Source organism: Canis lupus, chromosome 10 (genome assembly GCF_011100685.1).
Source record: "Canis lupus familiaris isolate Mischka breed German Shepherd chromosome 10, alternate assembly UU_Cfam_GSD_1.0, whole genome shotgun sequence".
Classification (NCBI taxonomy): Eukaryota; Metazoa; Chordata; class Mammalia; order Carnivora; family Canidae; genus Canis; species Canis lupus.
In genome coordinates, this window is record NC_049231.1 from 60,965,644 (window position 1) to 60,985,531 (window position 19,888).

General features: G+C 40.8%; 1 long non-coding RNA gene across 1 annotated transcript in view; it reads left to right on the forward strand.

Moving 5' to 3' along the window:
- The first annotated feature begins 9,328 nt into the window (after positions 1 to 9,328).
- The window catches only part of LOC111097770, a 44,198-nt gene continuing 33,638 nt past the window's right edge, over positions 9,329 to 19,888 (forward strand). The window contains exons 1-2 of the long non-coding RNA XR_005366093.1: positions 9,329 to 9,462; positions 10,509 to 10,642. This is a non-coding gene — a long non-coding RNA (uncharacterized LOC111097770). The remainder of the gene's footprint in view (positions 9,463 to 10,508; positions 10,643 to 19,888) is intronic.

A 19,888-nucleotide genomic window follows, 5' to 3' on the forward strand; every position in this document is an offset into this window, starting at 1 on the left:
CCTTGGCCTGCCCTGGCGACACCTCCAGCACAGGGTACTGGCTTCCGTCCCGCATCCCTGTCCTCCTGTGGGTGGGCCACAACAGGTGACTTTTTCAATGACACGCTAGTTCCTGCTCTCCTGCTTGTGCAAGTTGATTTCGCTGGGATTTTCTTTTGATGATACTAATTCCGCCAAAGATAATTAGGGAACAAGGAAGTCTGCTTTTACATTCGTGCCTTGGGATGTACAGATTTAGCATCGGAAGGAAAATGAACTTCACTGACTAGAAAGGCTAGAGGAAACTCTCTTTTCAAAGAGAAATGAATGCTTCTTAGGTTTTGAAATCATCTGAAAGAATTAAACCTTTTTATTCTGACCCTTCTGGTGATACGAACGTGCCATCATTTGTTCAGCGTTCATTTTCTGCTCTGACACAGCGAGCCAATGCAATGGGTTGGTAATTGTAAGAAGGAACTTATTTTTCAATCAACAAACTCTTCAAGCTGCTGCTGGTGGTGTTAATGGGTGTCACTGTGTTATTAATGTTGGAATATTTCACATTTAACATATTTCCTGAAGAAAAAGATGAAAAAATAATAATTCCACAGCCCGGTCTGTTTTTTGGATGATGCCTTGCATGGAACTTTCTGATTAGAGCCAAATGTGTCTGGTTGTCGAAGACATTCCATGTGGTAAGACTGACAGTTTGTTTTAAAGATTTCAGGATAAGACAAGTGGCAGTAAAATGTCACAAAAATACAATATTTTAGTGGGGGAAAAGATCGCAACCTGTCCGAACATCATCCCTGTCTCTTATCAATATACCTACCAGATTGAAAATTCCTTAACAACAGTTACTGTGCCTATTCTGTATAAGTGCTGTTGCCCCACAACTGCATGAAGAATGTAGCAGGTCATTAATACACATTTTTAGGATTTAAAATCTTTTAAAAAAATTACCAATAAGAGATGGAAAATACCCTCCCTTAGCTGCTAGAGATATTGCTGTTAAGTATTTTAATGTAGCTAGGAGTTTACAGTAACACTTAACCTTCAACGGGGAATGTGACTTGTAGCATAGGAAAGAATTCATACAGTACTGGAAGGCAGTTGCTCAATGTGGGACGGTTACAGAATTGGGATAACATAAACAAATTCTGCCCAACAGACCAGATATGATGATGTTTGACAAACTTATTGATATTGCAACTCGTCTAAATTCACACAGCTAATACCAATGAGTTCCAGTGAGTATGTGGGTCTGAGAGAGGAGATGAAATTAATATGTAGACTGAGAGACTTCAGAGCAAAGTCAATTATCTTTTCGGTGACTAGGGTACTTTGCATACACAAATTAAATATTATAAGTAACCGAGAATTAATTTTATACTAGAATCAACTCTGAATATTGTACTCTCGTACACCTGTTATATTAGTGGGATATTTTTCATAACAAAAAATAATGAAATTGACTATTTCTCTAATTTTAAAGTTTATAAAGAATCCAGTTATATGGCAAGAAGAAAAAAGGCAAAAATGTGAAGGAAAGGAAAAAGCAAGTAATTGCAATTTTAAAAAATGAAGGCTATATCCTTGCATGTGAGAGAAAAGCACTTTTTCAAAAGAAATTAGTTATTGTTCTCTTTCATGTAATATTTGCTACTTAAAACAGTATCATTTTACCTATAAACAAGTTTAAAGCATAACAATGAAAGAAATATTTATAAACTCATTATCTGAAATACCAGAACATTAACAATTCCATTATTTTGACATTCTTCATCTTATCTCTGTCTTCCCACTATCCTGAATTTTATATTCATTCTTCCTTTGCTTTAAAGAAATAGTCTTAACCCCATGCATATATCCCTAAATACTACATTATTATTTCTTGTTTTTAAGCCTTATAAAAATGATATAGTGTTGAATATAATCTTTTATGACTTGATTTTATCAGTAAATAGGTTTTCTAAGATTTATCCCCTTGTGGGGTATAGCTGTTGTGTATTCATTTTTATTGCTGTATCATGCTCCACTATGTGTATATATTACGAATGGTCCATGTGTTGTATTAGTCTGCTGCCATAACAAAATAATGCACATTGGGTGGCTTAAACAAAAGAAATTTGTTTTCTCACTGCCCTGAAGGCTGGAAGTCCAAGATCATGGTGCTAGCAGGGTAGGTTTCTAGTGAGACCTTCCCTTCTAGCTTGCAGACAACTGTCTTCTCGCCGTCTCCTCACATGGCCTTTCTTGTGTGTGTGTATGTGTGTGCACTCCAGGGATCTCTTCCATTTCTTACAGAGACACCAGTCTATGAGATTAGGGCCCCACCCTTATAACTTCATTTAACTTGAAGAACTTCCCTAAAGGCCCTGTCTCCAAATGTAGTCATACTGAAGCTTAACACTTCAACATACGGATTTGGGAAGGTGGGCACAATTCAATCTATAGTGTGTATCATCCTGTTGAAGGACACAAGGTTTTTGCTCTTATAAGCGATGCTTCTCTGAACATTCTTAGACATGTCTCCTGGAGCTCATGAGTAAGAGTTTCTCTAAAGCATATAAATAGAAGTGGGATTGCTGGCCCATAAGGCACGCAAATGTTCAAATTCACAAACTGGCACCAAATCATTTCCCAACATGGTTGTATCAAGTTTTATTCCCATCAGAAGTGTCTATGCAACCCCAAAGGTCCACACTCTTACCACCAGTGGTTATTACCAAACATCTTAATTTTTACTAACCTAGTGAGCATAAATGTTACTTTATTGAAGTTTTTAACGTTATTTCCTTAATTACAAAAGATTTGGGGTTTTTTCATTTCTTTGCAATTTGGATCCTATTTTCTATAAAATTTCTATTTCATCCTATTCTTCATTTTTTGTAAGCTTCCATTCTTAAAAAAAATCTATTGGTAGACATTTTGTATGGATTTTAGATGCAAGATCTTTGCTGATTGTATGTGTTGCTGTATTTCCTAAGCCCTTTATCTCAACCCCACTATTAAAATAATAAAAAAAAAAGGCTTGGGTTTAGGCTTTACTAAATCCTTCACTATTTTGTGTCCTAAACTGTTTTAAGATGAAGCATATAAATTTATTTGTTTAATAAATTCTTTTGACCCATTTTATTAACACCTTCTCCATGCAAAGGCACTGAATGCAACACTCTGTAAATTGGTTATGGTCCTTGCTCTCAAGATGCTGAAAATCTAGCTCAGAAAAGCAACTGAGTAGATGTATGATACTAAAGCATATTATCTGGGTTATAATAAAAGGGCCCGGAGATCCCAAAAATCCTTTAAAATAATTTAAAGCTAAAATTGATTGAATTCTTACGATATACAAAGGTAATCTCACTTATACCTTTGAAGACCCTATGAGATTGTTGCTCTACTGCTGTATTTTAAAAGTGGTAAAACCACTGGTTTAAGCACTCTGCATTGCTCTTCTGTTTTTCATGAATACTCCTCCTTCCCAGGACCCGGAGTGTATCCTCCTACCTACTGTTTGGGTAGAAACGTAAATGTCACTCATTGTGGAGGCCTTTCCTAATTATCTTGTCTAAAACTCTAAGTCCTGGGGCACCTGGGTGGCTCAGCAGTTGAGCGTCTGCCTTTGGCTCAGGTTGTGATCCCAGGGTCCTGGGTTCAAGTCCCGCATCGGGCTCCCTTCAGGGAGTCTGCTCCTCCCTCTGCCTATGTCTCTGCCTCTCTCTCTGTGTCTCTCATGAATAAATAAATAAAATATTAAAATACTAATAGTATCTTAATAAAACCCAAAACTCTAAGTCCTCTCCCTCTGTTCTTTACTTTGGTTTTTCTTTTCTCATAGCGCTCACCAGTACCCCAACTTATGCTATATCACTGTTTCCTTACCCACTGGGCAAGATCTTGGATGGTTTTTAATCTTTGCAAAACCCCCAGTACCTAGACTGTGCCTGCTATACAATGTGTGGTCAACAAATAGTTGTCAAGTACATGAAATACAGGAATGAATGATGGATGAATGATTGAATGAATCAACAATGGGCTGAGGGTACCATCAGAGGTTTCGCAGGTTGTGACATGAACCCATATTTCCACAAACAGTCCACAGAAACATAAAGTAGAGGAATGGGAGGGAGAAAATAGAACAAATTATAACAAGACAGGAGAAGAACTGTGAAGTTACACAAGAGCAGCAGGGAGGCCCGTAGTTCAGAGCTTCAATTCTGGTATCAGATTATCAAAGTTCAAAACCCAGCATTGAAGCCTCTTTACTGAGTAATTTCGGGCAAGTCACAGAGGTTTTATGCCTTCTTCTATCTGTAAAATGGGGATGCTATTATCACTTGACTCATTGGACTGTTGGAAGGGTTAAATGAGATAACCATAATGGCCAGTAGCAGTAACAAGCACCTGAGCTAGGGCAGCGTCTGTGCAATAGGAAGGAGGAAATCAGTGAAGAGACGTGGAATGGTAGGACGAAAAAGCCTTGGGATATATAAAAGGGAAAAACCTGCAAAAGCCTCATATTTCTGCTCTTTCGGATCAGGGAATGGCAATAACTTGAGGTGAGATCCAGCATCCAGATACGGGATTCGATTTTGAATAAGTCAGAAGGTAGGGAAGAGTAGCAGGAATGGCCAACTTTGTACTGCAATATTGGAGGGTTACCCAGGAATTTTACATGGAGATGTCTAACAAAGGTTAAGAGTATACACAAAGGAGTCAGGACAAACCTTTAAAGTTATTTGTTTATTCTCCAAGAAGTTCTTCAACAAGATTTTCTTTAATAGTTCCCTTCCCTTTGTATCTCAAATATGGTTTACCGAACCTGAATTTTGCTCTCTCTCTAAGCCTTATTACTCTAACAAGTACTTCGCAGATCTCATGCATTCCATGAGTAAGCCCACAGTCTAGTGGATCAAAATAAAGACCCAGTCTCCATTCTTAATCCCACCCTCATGCCTGTCCCCAATCTTTCACTGCCTTCAGGAACTAAGTAGAGATTCTCAAGCTCCATGTGGATCCTAAAGACTTGATTCAAATGTACTGTGGGGCTGAATAAAATGGTTGTTAAGGGACCCCCCACGGGGTGATGACCAACCCTCCAATTTGCAAACCAGAAAGCTCTTGTTTACCACGCTCAATTTTAACCACACACATTCCTACTCAGAGGAAACAGCATGCTCGGAGGCAGTCAAAGAGCGAAAAGGGATAGTTAGAAATCTGTAATAAATGTATGTAAGTGAGACAGAAAATTAGAAAATGGCCACCTGCCAGCAGCCACATAAATTTTGGAGGAAATGCATTTTCTACTGGGATGCTTTATCATAGGAATTGCAAATATTTATTAAAAGTATTAAAATAGTCAGAATGTTAAATGTTTCCTCCAGTGGCGAAATTTCACATTGCCACATTAGAAGATGGGATATTCTGATACAGTGTTTATGAAAATGACTTCATTTTATTAGTCTGTCATCCACAATAAATGGGCAGGTACCTTTAAAACAAGATCTATTGAAGATAAAAGAGATTTGGGGGAGGGATAGCATCTCATTGAGCGAAGGTGGCTTTGCCTACGCAAGTACATCCATCTCACAACCTTTCCCAAACGATGCCAATGAACTTTTTTGTTGTTTTGACATTAAGTTTCTTGGCTTTTGCCATCCTGTGAAAACCGAAAGTAGTATTTGCCACTCACCGGCCAGGCTCTCTCATGCAAGATACACCTGATGACTACATGGATGGTCGGGCCTTCGCGGGTTCTCAGACGCAACTAACAAGCACACCCGAGCGGAGATGATAAACTGGACTCTGGACGAAAGGCAGATGGAAGGAGGTGGCCGCTGTACTGCAGCAGGATAATAGAGATGACAGCTAGAGCACATCATTACCAAGTGGCACTAAGTTGAAGAGTGACAGGATGAGCTGGACAGATTACCTCCCTAAGAGGCTTGTGGTTCGTGCGAGGCACTGACCTAATAAAGATCTTATGCCATCACCCAGCAAAGATAAAGAGAGCCTTTTCCCATCATAAGATACTCTCTTGTGTGAGTCAGAACGGCTTCCTGAATCCTGCCCCTGAAAATGTGAATGGTGCTAAAGGGAACCCTGCCCAGCTGAAATACGAGGTGGGGTGAGGTGAAGTGAAAGAAAGGCAGGACCCATTGGGAGGCCAAGCACTTCTTGGTCAGAATAATTAAGAAGTCATTAGCCTTCAGTAGATGGGTAGATGGGTGGAGTGGCCATCATTCTTATCAGAAGGCAAGCATTCTGTTTCAAGTGTGAGTTCATTTATGCAATGGACATTCGGGGGGCATCTTTGCAAAGCTGACAACAAATCTGGATGCTGGAGATTGGAGGTGAACAACAGAGACTCAAGTCCTGCCTCAGAGATCTGACAGTCCGGTGGGGAGGAGATGACTGTTTACAAATGAATATACGGTGTGTTACGAGGTAATGATGGCTCTGGAGAAAAAACAAAACAGGGTCAGAGGGTGAAAAGTGACAAACAAGGTCAGAGAAGGTTTGCTGGATGTGGCGATGTTTAGCAGGTGCCTGAATGCAGTTAGGGATCTGTCCAGATCCCACGGGACTTGAAGGAAGAGCATTCCTGGTAGAGGGAACAGCAAAGGCAAAGCTCCCTGGTGTGAGCTGAATGTTGGGGTGTTGTTGTTTTCTCCAGCTTCCAGCCAGCCTTCCAGAAAGGAACATTAAAGATCTGTGAGTATGTCAGACCTGCTCGGTCACTGCTAATTTAGGTATCTCTTTTGGTTTAGTTTCTGACATGGTTTCAAGTTCCCTTGATCTCCCCAGAAGTGGGATAAAAATATCTGATAGCAAAAAAAACATTCTCCAGCCACTTGCAAGGGTGTGTCAGTAGTGTCTCAACTCGTGTGATGTGGGAGCACCTGACGGTTCAGTGGAATGAACTTCCAAATTTTGCTACAATCTCAAGATGATAGCACAATCATCTTCATGACGTATTAAATTGTGAGAATTTATATGTCGGCTCTCCAGAAAGCCATTCATTTATTCTTATCCTCCTTACCCCACTCTCCTTCATTCCTCTTGCAAGTATTATCTTTCTACAGGTGTAATGCAGTTGGCATGAGGTACTCTGGGGGATACCAAGCAGTGGGCAATAGGCTAGTGGGATGCATGTGGACAGTGTTTAGATAGCCCTGGTTTGAAATCTGTGTTCTAATTTCCACAAGCTCTGTATGGCCTAGAGATTCCTAACCATATCACAGTGGTGTATCAGAACCTGCCCCCCTGGGCTTCCACGGGGGTTAAATGAGATTATTTTAATGGTTTAATACAATGCCTAATACAAAACATGTGAATTTATAAATGTTGGTACAGAGTCATCAGTTCCTCAACTTTTATCTATTCCTTATAAAACATTTGGATCAGTTATTCTGAATTGGTATTGAATTTTAAGATCACTTGTTTCTACAATTTATTGAGATACTTTACAAGTATGAGAAAGGGGCACCTGGTTGGCTCAGTCAGATAAGCCTTCAACTCTTTTTTTTTTTTAAGATTTTATTTATTTATTCATGAGAGACACACAGAGAGAGAGAGAGAGAGAGAGATGCAGAGACACAGGCAGAGAGAGAAGCAGGCTCCACACAGGGAGCGTGACGCGGGACTCGATCCCAGGTCTCCAGGATCAGGCCCGGAGCTGAAGGTGGTGCTAAACCACTGAGCCACCTGGGCTGCCCCAAGCCTTCAACTCTTGATTTTGGCTGAGGTCAGGATCTCAGGGTCTTGAGATTGAGCCCTGCATCAGGCTCCACACTCAGTGCAGAGTCTGCTTGAAATTCTGTCTCTGTCCCCCTCCCTGCTTGCTATAAATAACAAACAAACAAATAAATAATTTAATTAATTAAAAAAAAAACACTTTACAGGTATGAGAAGAGAATGAAGAGTGAAAAGAAGGCCATGCCATTCTCAATAATTTATTTGTTCATTTATTCCACACATAGATATTTAGTGTCTGCTTTATGCTGGGACTGAGGATCTAGCTGGAAACAGTAAAGGAATTCAGGACTTGAAGATAGTAAAGAGGATGACTTGGGATGGAAAGGATATAGATAAAATCAGGATTAGAAAGCTAATTATTTCTCACCGCCGGAGATAGAGATGCTGCATTTGATAGAACTGTGAGGTAACTAGCTCGACGAGACCTGGGACCACAGGAAAGAAGAACTTGTCACTTCCTTCCTCTTCCTGCCTGGATTGCAGGGAATTCTAGGAGAAGCTGCAGTCATCACCAAAATATCATGAAGTCACAGTACCAGTCCTAGATGATCTGCCACTGAACCTCTTGTTCTATGAGCCTGACACACCCCCATTCACTTGGTTAAGACAGTACAGTTGAGTTTCTATGTAAGATCCTGGCTCTCACTAAGGCCAGGATCTGCTATTTTCCAGACATTATTCTAAGGACTGAGGATTGTGCAGTTGTGTTTCTCTGTGGGCCAAATCTGTTGTCTGAATTTGTTTTCATTTTCTAACCATAAAATATAGGAGATAATGCCCTATGATAGCCCAATCATGGAAGGGCTTTGACCTGGGTTAAGATTAGCATCATACTGAAAAATCTGTGTTAAATGTTCCCTATGAACCAAGCAATGATAACCTCTGCCTGAATGCATGTACAGGCTCTGGGGTTCCATGGATCCCTTCGGACTATGTGTTTTTAGTACAGCATAAAGGGATGAAGAGAAGAACAACCTGATCCAGCAACACCTCAAAAAGGGGATTTTGGCATGGGATTCTTAGTTGGGAAAAATGAAGGGAATGCAGAAAGTTCTGGCTGAGAAAGAAGCGAATAGAGGCAAACGTTCATCAAGATGGTTCACTGTAAACCTTTTGAAAAGTCAGGAATAGAAGTAGTGTGCGCATGTGTGTGTTGTCATGCAGAAAAAGAATCCTTAGGCTTTTTCCCACACCTAGTGCAGAGGGACAGAAGGGAGGCAGGGAGAGAAGGGAAGGAAGGACCAAAAAAAAAAAAAAAAAAAAAGGTGAAGGAGGGAAAGTTAAAAGAAAGGTGGTGGGGGTGGGAGAAAGAAATTAGGAGGGGAGGGCACGAACAGAGCATGGGGACAGTGAGAAGGCAAGGTACATGTAGAGGCTGCCTGCTGTGGGAGACAAATGCTTCCCTGGCCCTCTCTCATCATATCCTCACCTCTGCTCTAAAGACGCAGATGCTTTCATCTCTCTGCAGAGGTTAAGGAAGCAGGTGTAAGGAAGGGAATCAACTTGCTCATGGTCCCATGGTTGCTAAGTGGCCCACATAGGATCCAAAGTCCAGGAATTCTATAGAACTCTGTGCTTTATGCAATCTCTGTAAGGGCACGAGCCAAGAATCTCTGAAAAAGGGTTAGTTTATTAAATGAATATTTATTGAGAACCTACAAAATGCCCTGGAGATACACCAGCGGGAGAGCTTAAATCCAGGAAGGGGAGATAATTTAATAGGTACGGTGATGTTAATAGCTGTGGAGAAAATTTAAGCATAGAGACATGCACAGATTTGGGGTGAGGGTTACTCTTGATATACGGAGATTGTGAAGCGTTCAATGGTAAGGCGGAACTTGAACAGGAATCTAATATAAATAAAGGAAGTGAGCTATGAGGCCATCCTGGGAAGAACATTCCAGGGATGCACAGCAACAAGAGCAAAAGCCCTGTGGCTTTTAACAGCTTGAGACAACAAGGTAGCAGGTAATTTATACTCAGGTGTGTAGTCAATTCAATTACAGCTAGTCAGTGGTGGAAGCATCATCCAGGAAATACTATAAAATGTATAAAGTGTATCAAATGCTTCAAGTACAACGGAGTTGGAAAGAGACCGGATCAGAGATGGCATTACAAAAGATGTTTGCATGAGTCTTAAAAAATATCTGCCAGTGAACCAGGCTCTATTGTCTCTAGAAAACTACGGCAAAGAAATAAGAAAGAGAATTATCCACTAAAGTTTGACGCAGGAAAAAAAAAAAAAAGATCTCTGGTATTGGGTCAGGTCATATTTTGTGTTTTTGTTCCATTTCCTGCTTGAAGGGTTTCCATATTGTAGTGAATCTGTGTGTGGCTGTAATGGGGGCTTCCATCTGTGATCCTGGAAGAGACAGGTCCCAGAGCATAAGCCTGGTCATTCATTGTCTTGGGAGGAAACTCAATTCAGACCTTAGGCAGAAGGACATCCATATAGCACAACAGATAATCTCCTCAAGACCAGCTGCTCCTTGCTTTTTGGGCATGGAAGAGGACCCAAATTACAGAATCTGGGACCAGCTCTGTCCTGGGTGCCACATATTGTTTTCCCTCCTGGCAAGAACAATCAGTGTAGCCTTTTCTGTAAGATGCATGCCAATGTGACACAATAGAAGAACAAGCCCATCGAATGTGAACCAGGGTTTTTGGTGGCTACAGAAAGGCCTTTGTCAAAATGAACTCTTGTTCATTAGAGTCCAAATCCAAGAAGCTCACCTTCTTATTTTCATGCATTCCTGTTTTCCCTGCAGCCCTTTCTCCCTGACACATGACTCCACCAGAGACCACTTCCTGGAGGTGAGTTCCTTGAGATGACAAACCATGTCTGATTCTTCTCTGCATCCCTGCTGCTTTCGTTACAGAGTTGGGCAGGCACACATAACAGGTACCCCGTATGTTTATGGAAGAGAACTGAAACATGTCCTGAGGGTCAAATCAGCCTGAGTTTGTTCAGCTTGGTTAAGAGATGGATGGTAGACCTTTCATGAAGGCCCCAAGTGTTACTCTGGTTTTTGGAATTAAAAAAAAGAAAAAAAGAAAAAAGAAGAGGAAAACATTATGAGCATTTTGGGGAGAATTCAAAGAAAAGGACATGCTTCTAGAAGGAGAACTTTATAATCTAAAGGGAGAGTCAGAACAAAAGCAAATGAGGATGCAAGTGGTGATGCCAAACCTGAATAAGGGTTTCAACACCACAGAAGAACATGGCCAGACAGGTCCTTCTCCACTGCTAAGTGAGGGGAAAAATAGTAAGTGCTACAGAAGGTGAGAAAAGGGAGACATTTTTGTCCTCTTGGATGGCCAGAAAAAGATCTAGGGGTTTGGGATGGGGAGAAATACTTGAGCTGACTCTTAAAGGAATGAGCAAGATCTCTCTCTAGTCGAGGAAAAGAGTAGAAGAGAGTGGGCCAAAGCCAAAGCACAGAGGAGAAGGCTTCAGCCGCAGGAAATGCATGGACAAGGCAGGGTGGTTAGAGCGGGGGTGGCTGCGCAGAGGACTAGTGGGAGAGGCCGGGCAAACAGAGGTGGGGACTGCGTTGTCCAGGGACTCCAGGGGCAGTCTGAAACATTTTTCTCCAACAAACTTGGACAAGGCCATAGGTCTTTGTCTTGATAGCGAAAGAAAAAAAAAAAAGAAAGAAAAAAAGAAAGAAAAAAGAAAAAGAAATGTATGCATGACATGATTTCACTTGCAGCCTGATTTAGCAGCAGCGTCTTTTCTGGTTTGCCTCTTGCTGTTGCTTTTCCTAATTTCCTCACTGCACAAAGAAAATAAATAAATAAGTGTACTATAGTCTTATTTATCCTTCTTTGGACATTTCTTTACCAGGCAGATGGTCAATTAAGAGCACTAAACAATGACACTGTTTTCTCTGTAAACATTTTTTTCTAATAGCCTAACAAATGTAAGCCTGTGCTGCCATGCTGCTGAATACCATCTTGACTTTCTAATTACAAAGAACTGTGTCTTGATAGTTACAATTACAGCTGTAACAATGATGCCGGGCCCTGAACAATACCGTTAGAGGCAAAGTGCTTATCCGAATATTCACAAATAAAGGCTTAAATTTATGCCAGAGATGTAGATGGAGGTTAAACAATTGGGAGGGAAAAAAAGGTTGAAAACACTAGTTTAATGCTACAGATGTGAAGTTGAATCCAATTACTGTGGGGAGGGAAAAAAAAAAAACTTGAAAAGGTGCTGTTTTCTTCTGTTTTAGTAATCAATAGGTTAAGAGGTGGTTCAACTTAGCATGCTAATACCTCTAATTTTGATATTTGGCTACAATCTAGCATTTTCAAAGCATACTATCTTTTTAACTAAGTGGGTTTTTGTAAGGCGCAAATGAGTATCTCGAGGTTTAAAGGTACCCATGCTTCAATCTGTTAACCCACAAGTGAAATAACAGGCGCCCCTCCAAAAGTAGCGTGCCCTTGAAACCTTTTGTTGGGCCAAAATGGTATAAAGCAAAGGAGCGATTACCATTAATTTATATGGAAAGATTTTCGAGCATTCCCAGACCCCCCAAAATGACCTTGCGCAGGCTTCTCTGATACCTTAAGACACATCATCTTGCTAACGGATGCACAAAATGAATCGAGCTAAAACACAGATGCGCACGCAGGTCAGGGCTGCGGTGGCTTGATCCTGAGATGCTGAGTGTGGTTTGGGGAGAGGGAAGGGGGCTGAGCTGGGCAGCGCCCCCTTGGTGCTCAGGGTGTGCTGCTGCCTCTACAACGCCTCTCTGCAAAACAAACACCGAACCGTTCTTCACCTTTTTTTTTTTTTTTTTGTAAAAGTGGAAGATCCTCTTTGAATCTCTTTCAGTTAGTGAATAGATATGAATGCATCTATTTCGTAAAAGCTAAGAAGCATAACTCAAACCTCTAAAAAGCAGAGGATATCTCCACATTATTTTTGAGCAACTAGTATATATGATATATATACATATAGTACTATTTTAAGAAGTCACTATCATAAAGTGATGAAGCTCCTTAAGGCTGTGAAGTCAGATGGCTAGGCATCAAAAAGAAACAAACAAACCTTGTTCTGCCTCAGTTTCCTCATCTGTAAAATGGGAATAATAATGGCAATATTTATATAAATAGTATCATTGGATTGTAGTGAGATTTAAATGAGTATATATAAAGCATGCGATACATTAATTGCTATAGTATTTTTAAAAGGGCAGGAACTGGGATGCCTGGGTGGCTTAGGGGTTGAGCATCTGCCTTTGGCTCAGGGCGTGGTCGTGGGGTCCTGGGATCGAATCCCACATCGGGCTCTCTGTGGGGAGCCTGCTTTTCCCTCTGCCTATCTCTCTGCCTCCCTCTCTCCCTCTCTCTCTCTCTCTGTGTCTCTCACGAATAAATAAGTAAAAGCTTTTAAAAAAATAAATAAACAAATAAAAAGGGCAGGAACTGTTGTTATTAGTGGAAAGTGGGTTTCAGAAAGAGCTTTTCAAACCTGGAAATAGAAAAGCAAAGGCAAAATAGCTAGTAAGAAAGCATCCATCTCCAGGACAGCAGGGTCATTCAGTATCTCTGGGTGTGACCACAGTCTCTCCATGGCTCTTGGCCAAAGAGCATGATTATTTCATTTAATGGTATGATTTCACCAATCCAGAATTGCACCTTGCCATTAACAGCATTTTAAACTTTCTTTTGGGAATTTCCTTTCCAGCTCAAGGCTGAAGTTCACACTGGGATTCAGTGTGCTAATTAAGTCTTTCTTCTTCTCCTCCTCCTTCTTCAAACTATCCACAAGCTACTCAAGTACTAAAACACCAAGTGTGCTGAAAAAATATGAGGACAGCTATGTTCCCAGCCCTGGATAGAGTAAAACCTGTGCCTGTCGATTAGCTTCACTGCTTAGTTAAAATAATGTCCACAATAACTTATGCTTAATTGTGCACATGTGTACTTGCCATGGCTAAGCCTGTGACATGAAAAAAATTATTTAGTCCTCCCAAAGACTTTGTAAGAGCAGTAATATTTTATTTTCTTCATTTGACAGATGAGACTAGACACATTAGGTAACTTAATCAGAGTCAAATCATAAAATAAGTGGCCATGGCGTTTGAAATCTCATAAGCAAACTAATAATGTGAAAACATATAAAGGCTCAAAAGCAAACAAAGACGAAGGCTCATTACATATGTTAAAGTGCTGAAAACTCCATTCCAGGTTTGGTTATGCTCACTCGCATTATGAGGAAGCTTGCCCCCCTGCTAATCATGTCCAGTTCACCTGCACACAGCTGTCACAGTGATCTGCAGAAGGGCCCATCTAATTACATTACGGTTTCTGTTAAAGCCCTCGCTGGCTTCCCCATTTGCATAGGATAAAGGCCAAGTCCCTTAGCTTGGCACACCGATCCCTGTGACCTAATCCTCATCTCACCTCTGAACATGCCTCCCTCACAGTCGACTTTCAAGCTGAGAATCGCAGTTCCATGAATAGGCCCTGCTGCTTCACACTTTCTTGCCTTTGTCCCTGCTTTCCCGCTGCCCAGAACAGAGGACAAACATCGTTTTCTTTACAGACCTGCCTTGAGCCCACCAGGTGGCACAGTCCACACCACCAATGCATGTCCCCCATCTTCACTCAGTGCATCTGAGCCCGGGCATCACACAATTTATTTCTTGGTTTTCTCCCTTGATTAGACTTTTAAACTCCTACAGAATAGAGAATCTATCTTAATGACGGTTTAATCTCTAGCACCTAAGTCCTTGCAAAGAAGTACTCAGTGAAAGCTGAGTGAGTATAAAAGATGAGAAAGAAAGGGCTTTGTAAGTATTCAGGAAAACAGAGAAAACCCCACCCAACCTCACTGGCTTCAATATTCAGTCTGAAAAATGTTCACTGAGCCACTATACTTTCCCTGCTTATCTAGGATGAGCATTTAGAACCCTTGCTCTGTCCCTGGTTTTCTCCCAGTGAATTAGAGATCTGAAGATGGGCCATTGGGGGGATGTATGGTTTGGAATATGATGGGATAAGGAGTGGAGACCAACCATTATCTTTGAGATCTTTCCCTTTCAGAGAAATCATATATTGAGTTAGAAGATTCATGAGTTGTCTTGCCATCCCTTGGATTAGCAGGGCCATACATCTTTCTCTTTAGGTATTAATTGTAAACCCTCTGAGCTCAAGATCTGTGTCGAATCCATTGGGGTCTAAATCCACCTTGTGCACCTTGCCTAACAGCTATTTGTCAAAAGTGTGGGTGTGTTAGGCAACCCATTATTGAGAAGAGAAAGCAACCTGTAGGGTGGGTGTGATACTTCAGATTCTCTTTACACTAAGAATACTCTTGACTCCTCCTCACTTTCCAAATCTGGAACAAAAATAGGCCTTCATGGGAAGAAAACTAGGTCTGGGGTTTTCATCCCAAAAACTGAGGGTAGGTGGTCATAGTTTCCAAGATGGCAAACTAGGAGGAAAAAAGTTTGGGTCCAGTTCAGCTTGGCCATGTTCATTTTGAGACGTCTACACTTTCAAAGGGAGACACTGAGCGGACAGATGAATATATGACCCTGGGGCTTTGGGGAGATGTCAAGGTTAAAGATGTAAATCAGGGTGTCAATAACATGGCATTTGCAGCCATGGGCCTGGATGTGATGACTCGGGGACAGTGTGAAGACAGAGGAGATGGGAGAGAATGAGAGTGGGGCGCTCTAAAATTTAGAGGTCAATAAGAAGAGAAAGATCCAGAAGAGGAATCTGAGAAGTATCATTCGGTAAGTTAAGAGAGAGTGGTATTCAGGAAGCTAGGGTAGAAAGTCCCAAGGAGGGATCCCACTCTGTTAAATGCTAGAAAATTGTCAAGTGAGATAAGGCCTGAGAATTAAATGCTGGATTGAGGAACATGGAAAAATCCCGAAATTCAGATTACTGTGGTTTACTTCTTACAGATTATATAGCGCTTGACTGTTGTCATCGTTCCATTTGATTAGTCATCCTATGCTTTTGTGCTTGCTTCCCTGGGCACCAGCCTTTCAGACTGAGCAGTGAGGAGACCTCCCCATGTAGAATTCTGGTGAGGAGTTAAACCTCGAGGAACTGAAGCAAGGGTCACACATCATTAAGGAAAGGTCAATTCCCAGGCAGGAATTGGTATTTTCTTTTCTCCCATTTCCATATTGCAAAGATGCCTCAGGCTTCCTGTAGTTTCTATTAAGAATTCCAAATCTCCCAGCAATGATTTTTAAGTACTAGTTTTCCCTAGGACAGTTCTCTTTAGCGTGGCTCAGCCCCACAGTAGTCAGGGCCCTTCAATCACTGTAAAAGTCTTTCATCACTTGGACTCTACTCTGTCCCGTACACCATCTCTAGATCAACCTCTCCAGAACAGTGCATGCATAACTATAACAGCTGTAATTCATCTGCCCTGCATTATCTTCCCCAATCTTATGCACACAGTAGGCACTCAACAAATATTTGTTGTCTGGTTTGAAATTAGACAATTTTTCTAAGTGTATTCTTAAATTTCTTCCTTCCTTTTGATTAGCGAGATTCATTTTGCTTTTGTTCTCCTCTGCCTAGCTATTTTTAAATATAATGAGAGAACAGTATCTCCAGATAGTGTGTGAAAGCATTTTAATACTTTAATAATTCCATATAATTCCAAATGATCTTTTCCCTCCCATACTTTACAGTAAATAATAAGTACATAGATGAAAAATATGTGTTTTGTATCCAAGGGAAGAGCTATTAAGTATTACCAAAAGATCGAGAACATTTTTATCTTAAGTCAGCCACATAAATACCCATTAATTTTTTAAATGATTTTATTTGGTTGATGGAGTATTACATCTTCAAATTACATAGTTTAGATTTCCCATTACACGCTCCTTATGGATCATATGCATATTCACAAAGTTATACAGAAGATTCTATGATGGGAAGGAGCCAATTTTCATTTTCTCTGTTCTTGTTTGAAGAACCAAAACTGTTAAAGGGATAAAGCACTCAGAAGTGCCTGTTCCAGGTTAATTGTCTCAAATTGCTCATTTAAAGCACCATTATAGTACAGCAAAGCCAGTTAATCTACTCTGAAGCTTCCTTTTTTATGACCGTAGCTACATTTGGTGAAATGGCACCTTTGGCAAATGCCCAAATTGGATAAAATTGCCATTTTTCTTGGAACCTAGAAAGAATAACACATGTTTTGAAATCATTTTATATCATGTGGCTCTAAATGGTAAACTGCATGTTAGTCTTGCTCTGGAATTCACTCTCTTTGGCATTTTCTGATTTGACCCTAAACTTCCTTTGCTTTACTGACATGAGTAAATGATGCGCCTTTGTGCACAATGCATAGGTAAGAGTTGGGGGAAGGGTGCAGAAGGAACTGGAGAGAGGAACCACGGCAATATTTTTAAACATCACAACTGTGTAAGAAAATGATGTGTCCCTGCGCTGACACTTGTGCACAACTTTCAGCTGATGGTACCTTTATTATTGGAAACACTGTAGTTTGAGAGCCTCTTCAATGTCGACATAACTAGCAGGTGCCGCGATCATAATGGTAAAAACATTCACTTATTAATCAGCACACATAATTCCTCTCTAATGCTGTCAATTTAAGATGGCAACCTGATACACACACACACACACACACTCACACACACACACATACACATTTTTTTTTTTTTTGGAGTGGGGAGGAGGGTCAACAATTTAATGAATCTCGTCTGCATTTTAATTCCAACCTAATAATCTGCCTCTGGCTCTTTTCCCTCCCTCACTCTGAGAACATTTCTCTGGATCCTGCTATTAAGCACAATGGGATATTTACCTTCCTACCTCAGTTACGCATTAGGATAGGGGAAACAGACAGATAGCCAGAACCTCCAATCCAAGCAGAACTAATGTTAACCTGTCACCAACCCTCAGTGGCATCATCCTCAAATTCCCTTCTCTCTGTTTGTTCATATAGAATCTCCTCCCTCCCTGATTCTGACACTGTAGTGCTTTACAGGTTTCTTTTATTAAACACCACTGGGACCCAGACTCAGAAATGTGCAGTATGTTGACATAGTTAAAATAAATAAATACAACCCATTGCCAGAAATATTAAAAAATTCATCTAAATGTGCTCCTGTCAGAGATGATTTGTTTTCATCCAAACAGGGAAGACTGATGGCTTCAGGATGGACTGGGTAGAGAGACTCCATCTACTCATTCACTCTTTCATTCATTCATGCCTTCATTCATTTCCTTATAAAAAAGCAACCCACCACCCCTTGCTCGCCATGTCAAATGTAAACAGAATAGACTTTGTTATTAGGAGAGATGTGACTCCAAGTGTCTGAGCTGCAGAGTGACAGCCGGCTCCTCTCTGAATTTCAGGCAGCCTCTGTCACTTGCCTTGACAATGAAGGAAGTTAATATATTCATGACATTACCACACATGCATTCGCAATTCACAGCATATTGTATTGTTTACCCCTGTTCTTTTGTACTACTGCATGTAGTAATTTGCCTTCTAGCAACAGAAAAATTCCTCAACTTAAAATTTTACCCTCATTTTATTTACCCTTAATAGAAAAACCACTGCTTCCTGGCCCATCCGTGGTTGGCAAGACCACCTTTCCGCAGCATTGCAAACAGATAAATGTCAGATTTTACATTTTGATCAGATGTGTCTACAGTCATTTCCTATACATATCCCTCATCTTCTGCCTCCCACGCCTTCCTTCGGCAGTCATTGCCGCCCTTCCCGTGTATTCTTAGCACATTTTGCACTAGGTGGCCAGCTCTTCTAGGGGAGAGTGAAAGAAGTGTGGCATGGATCACGTAGCAGACCCTAACAACAGGGGAGATGCTAGTGAAAATGAAGAGCATCAGGAAGTTCCACTCTTTTGCCACCTATGTTCACTATGCCCACGGTGTGCATGGCTTTTATACACAGTAACACCTCCTTCGGTTTACTCAGCACTCCCAGTGGGCTGGATACATTCCCGGACATGTATGGATACCCATAATTCGTTTAAAACCTGTCTATGGGACATTGATTACTCAGCCTCCTCGGTCTAACTTATTTATTCTGAAGGGGTGCAAACTTGTAATAATGTTGAATGCTTAGACAGATGGTTTTGCTAGGATGAGTATGGGGTAGAGTTGTTATTCTCAGACATCACACTATTGTTCTTCAGAATTTTGCTGTTGAGGACCAGAATTGAAACACACTTTGAAGGCTTAGGGCAACTTTGTGGAGATGGTTGGAGGAGGCAAGCGGTCTAGTAGAGCAAGACACAATGGCTGTTTCATTTTCCTCACCGTGATGAGCTGTCTGCATTCCAATGCATGTCACAAAATACTCGGGCTGAGAGAGGCTGTGAGGGGTCACTCAGTCCAATGCCCTGCCTTTGAGTAGAATCATTTAAAAAAAAATACCTTATGTTAAGAGTCTTCAAGACAACCTATGCCCTTTAGTCCAACTGAACATTGAAATACTTTCTTAGACTAGACATAATCTTGTCTGCATAATCCTGTCTGCATCTCCTGCTCTGTTAGAGAGAAAGCATTTGGTTGTTCTTTATATTCAAACCCTTTTCACACTTAAGAATTATAATTGAGTTACATTCTCTCAAATTCTGCTGCTCTTATAGTAGGCTATATAATTCAGCGTTTAGTTGTGTAACCTCCTGATTCCTTTGTGCTAGTTATTTGTTGTTCCATCTGTGGATGTCTAGCCAATTAACTAGTAAGCTCATACTGGGCAGGAACTGTCTTTTATAGACGCTTATAAATGATTAAACAGAGACTCTAGAGAAGTGATTCTCAGCCCTGGCTGCATATTTGGATCACCTGGAAAGATATTTTAAAATACTGATGCCTGGATTATACCCCCAGGGGTTCTGAGTTAAATGGTCTCGGACATGATGTGGATGTGGACAGGATGTGGTAGTTTATTAGAAGGCACCGAGGTGATTCTAATGTGCAACCAGTGTTGAGAGTATGCTCTTGGGCAGATTGCTTAGCATCACCAAGTCTTGATTTCTTCATGTAAGAAGTGGGGATAATATAGCAGCCACCCTTCTCTTGGAGGATTAAAAAGTTCATGTATGTAAAATCTTTAAGCACAGTGACTAAACCAGAGAATATTATCAATAAATGATAG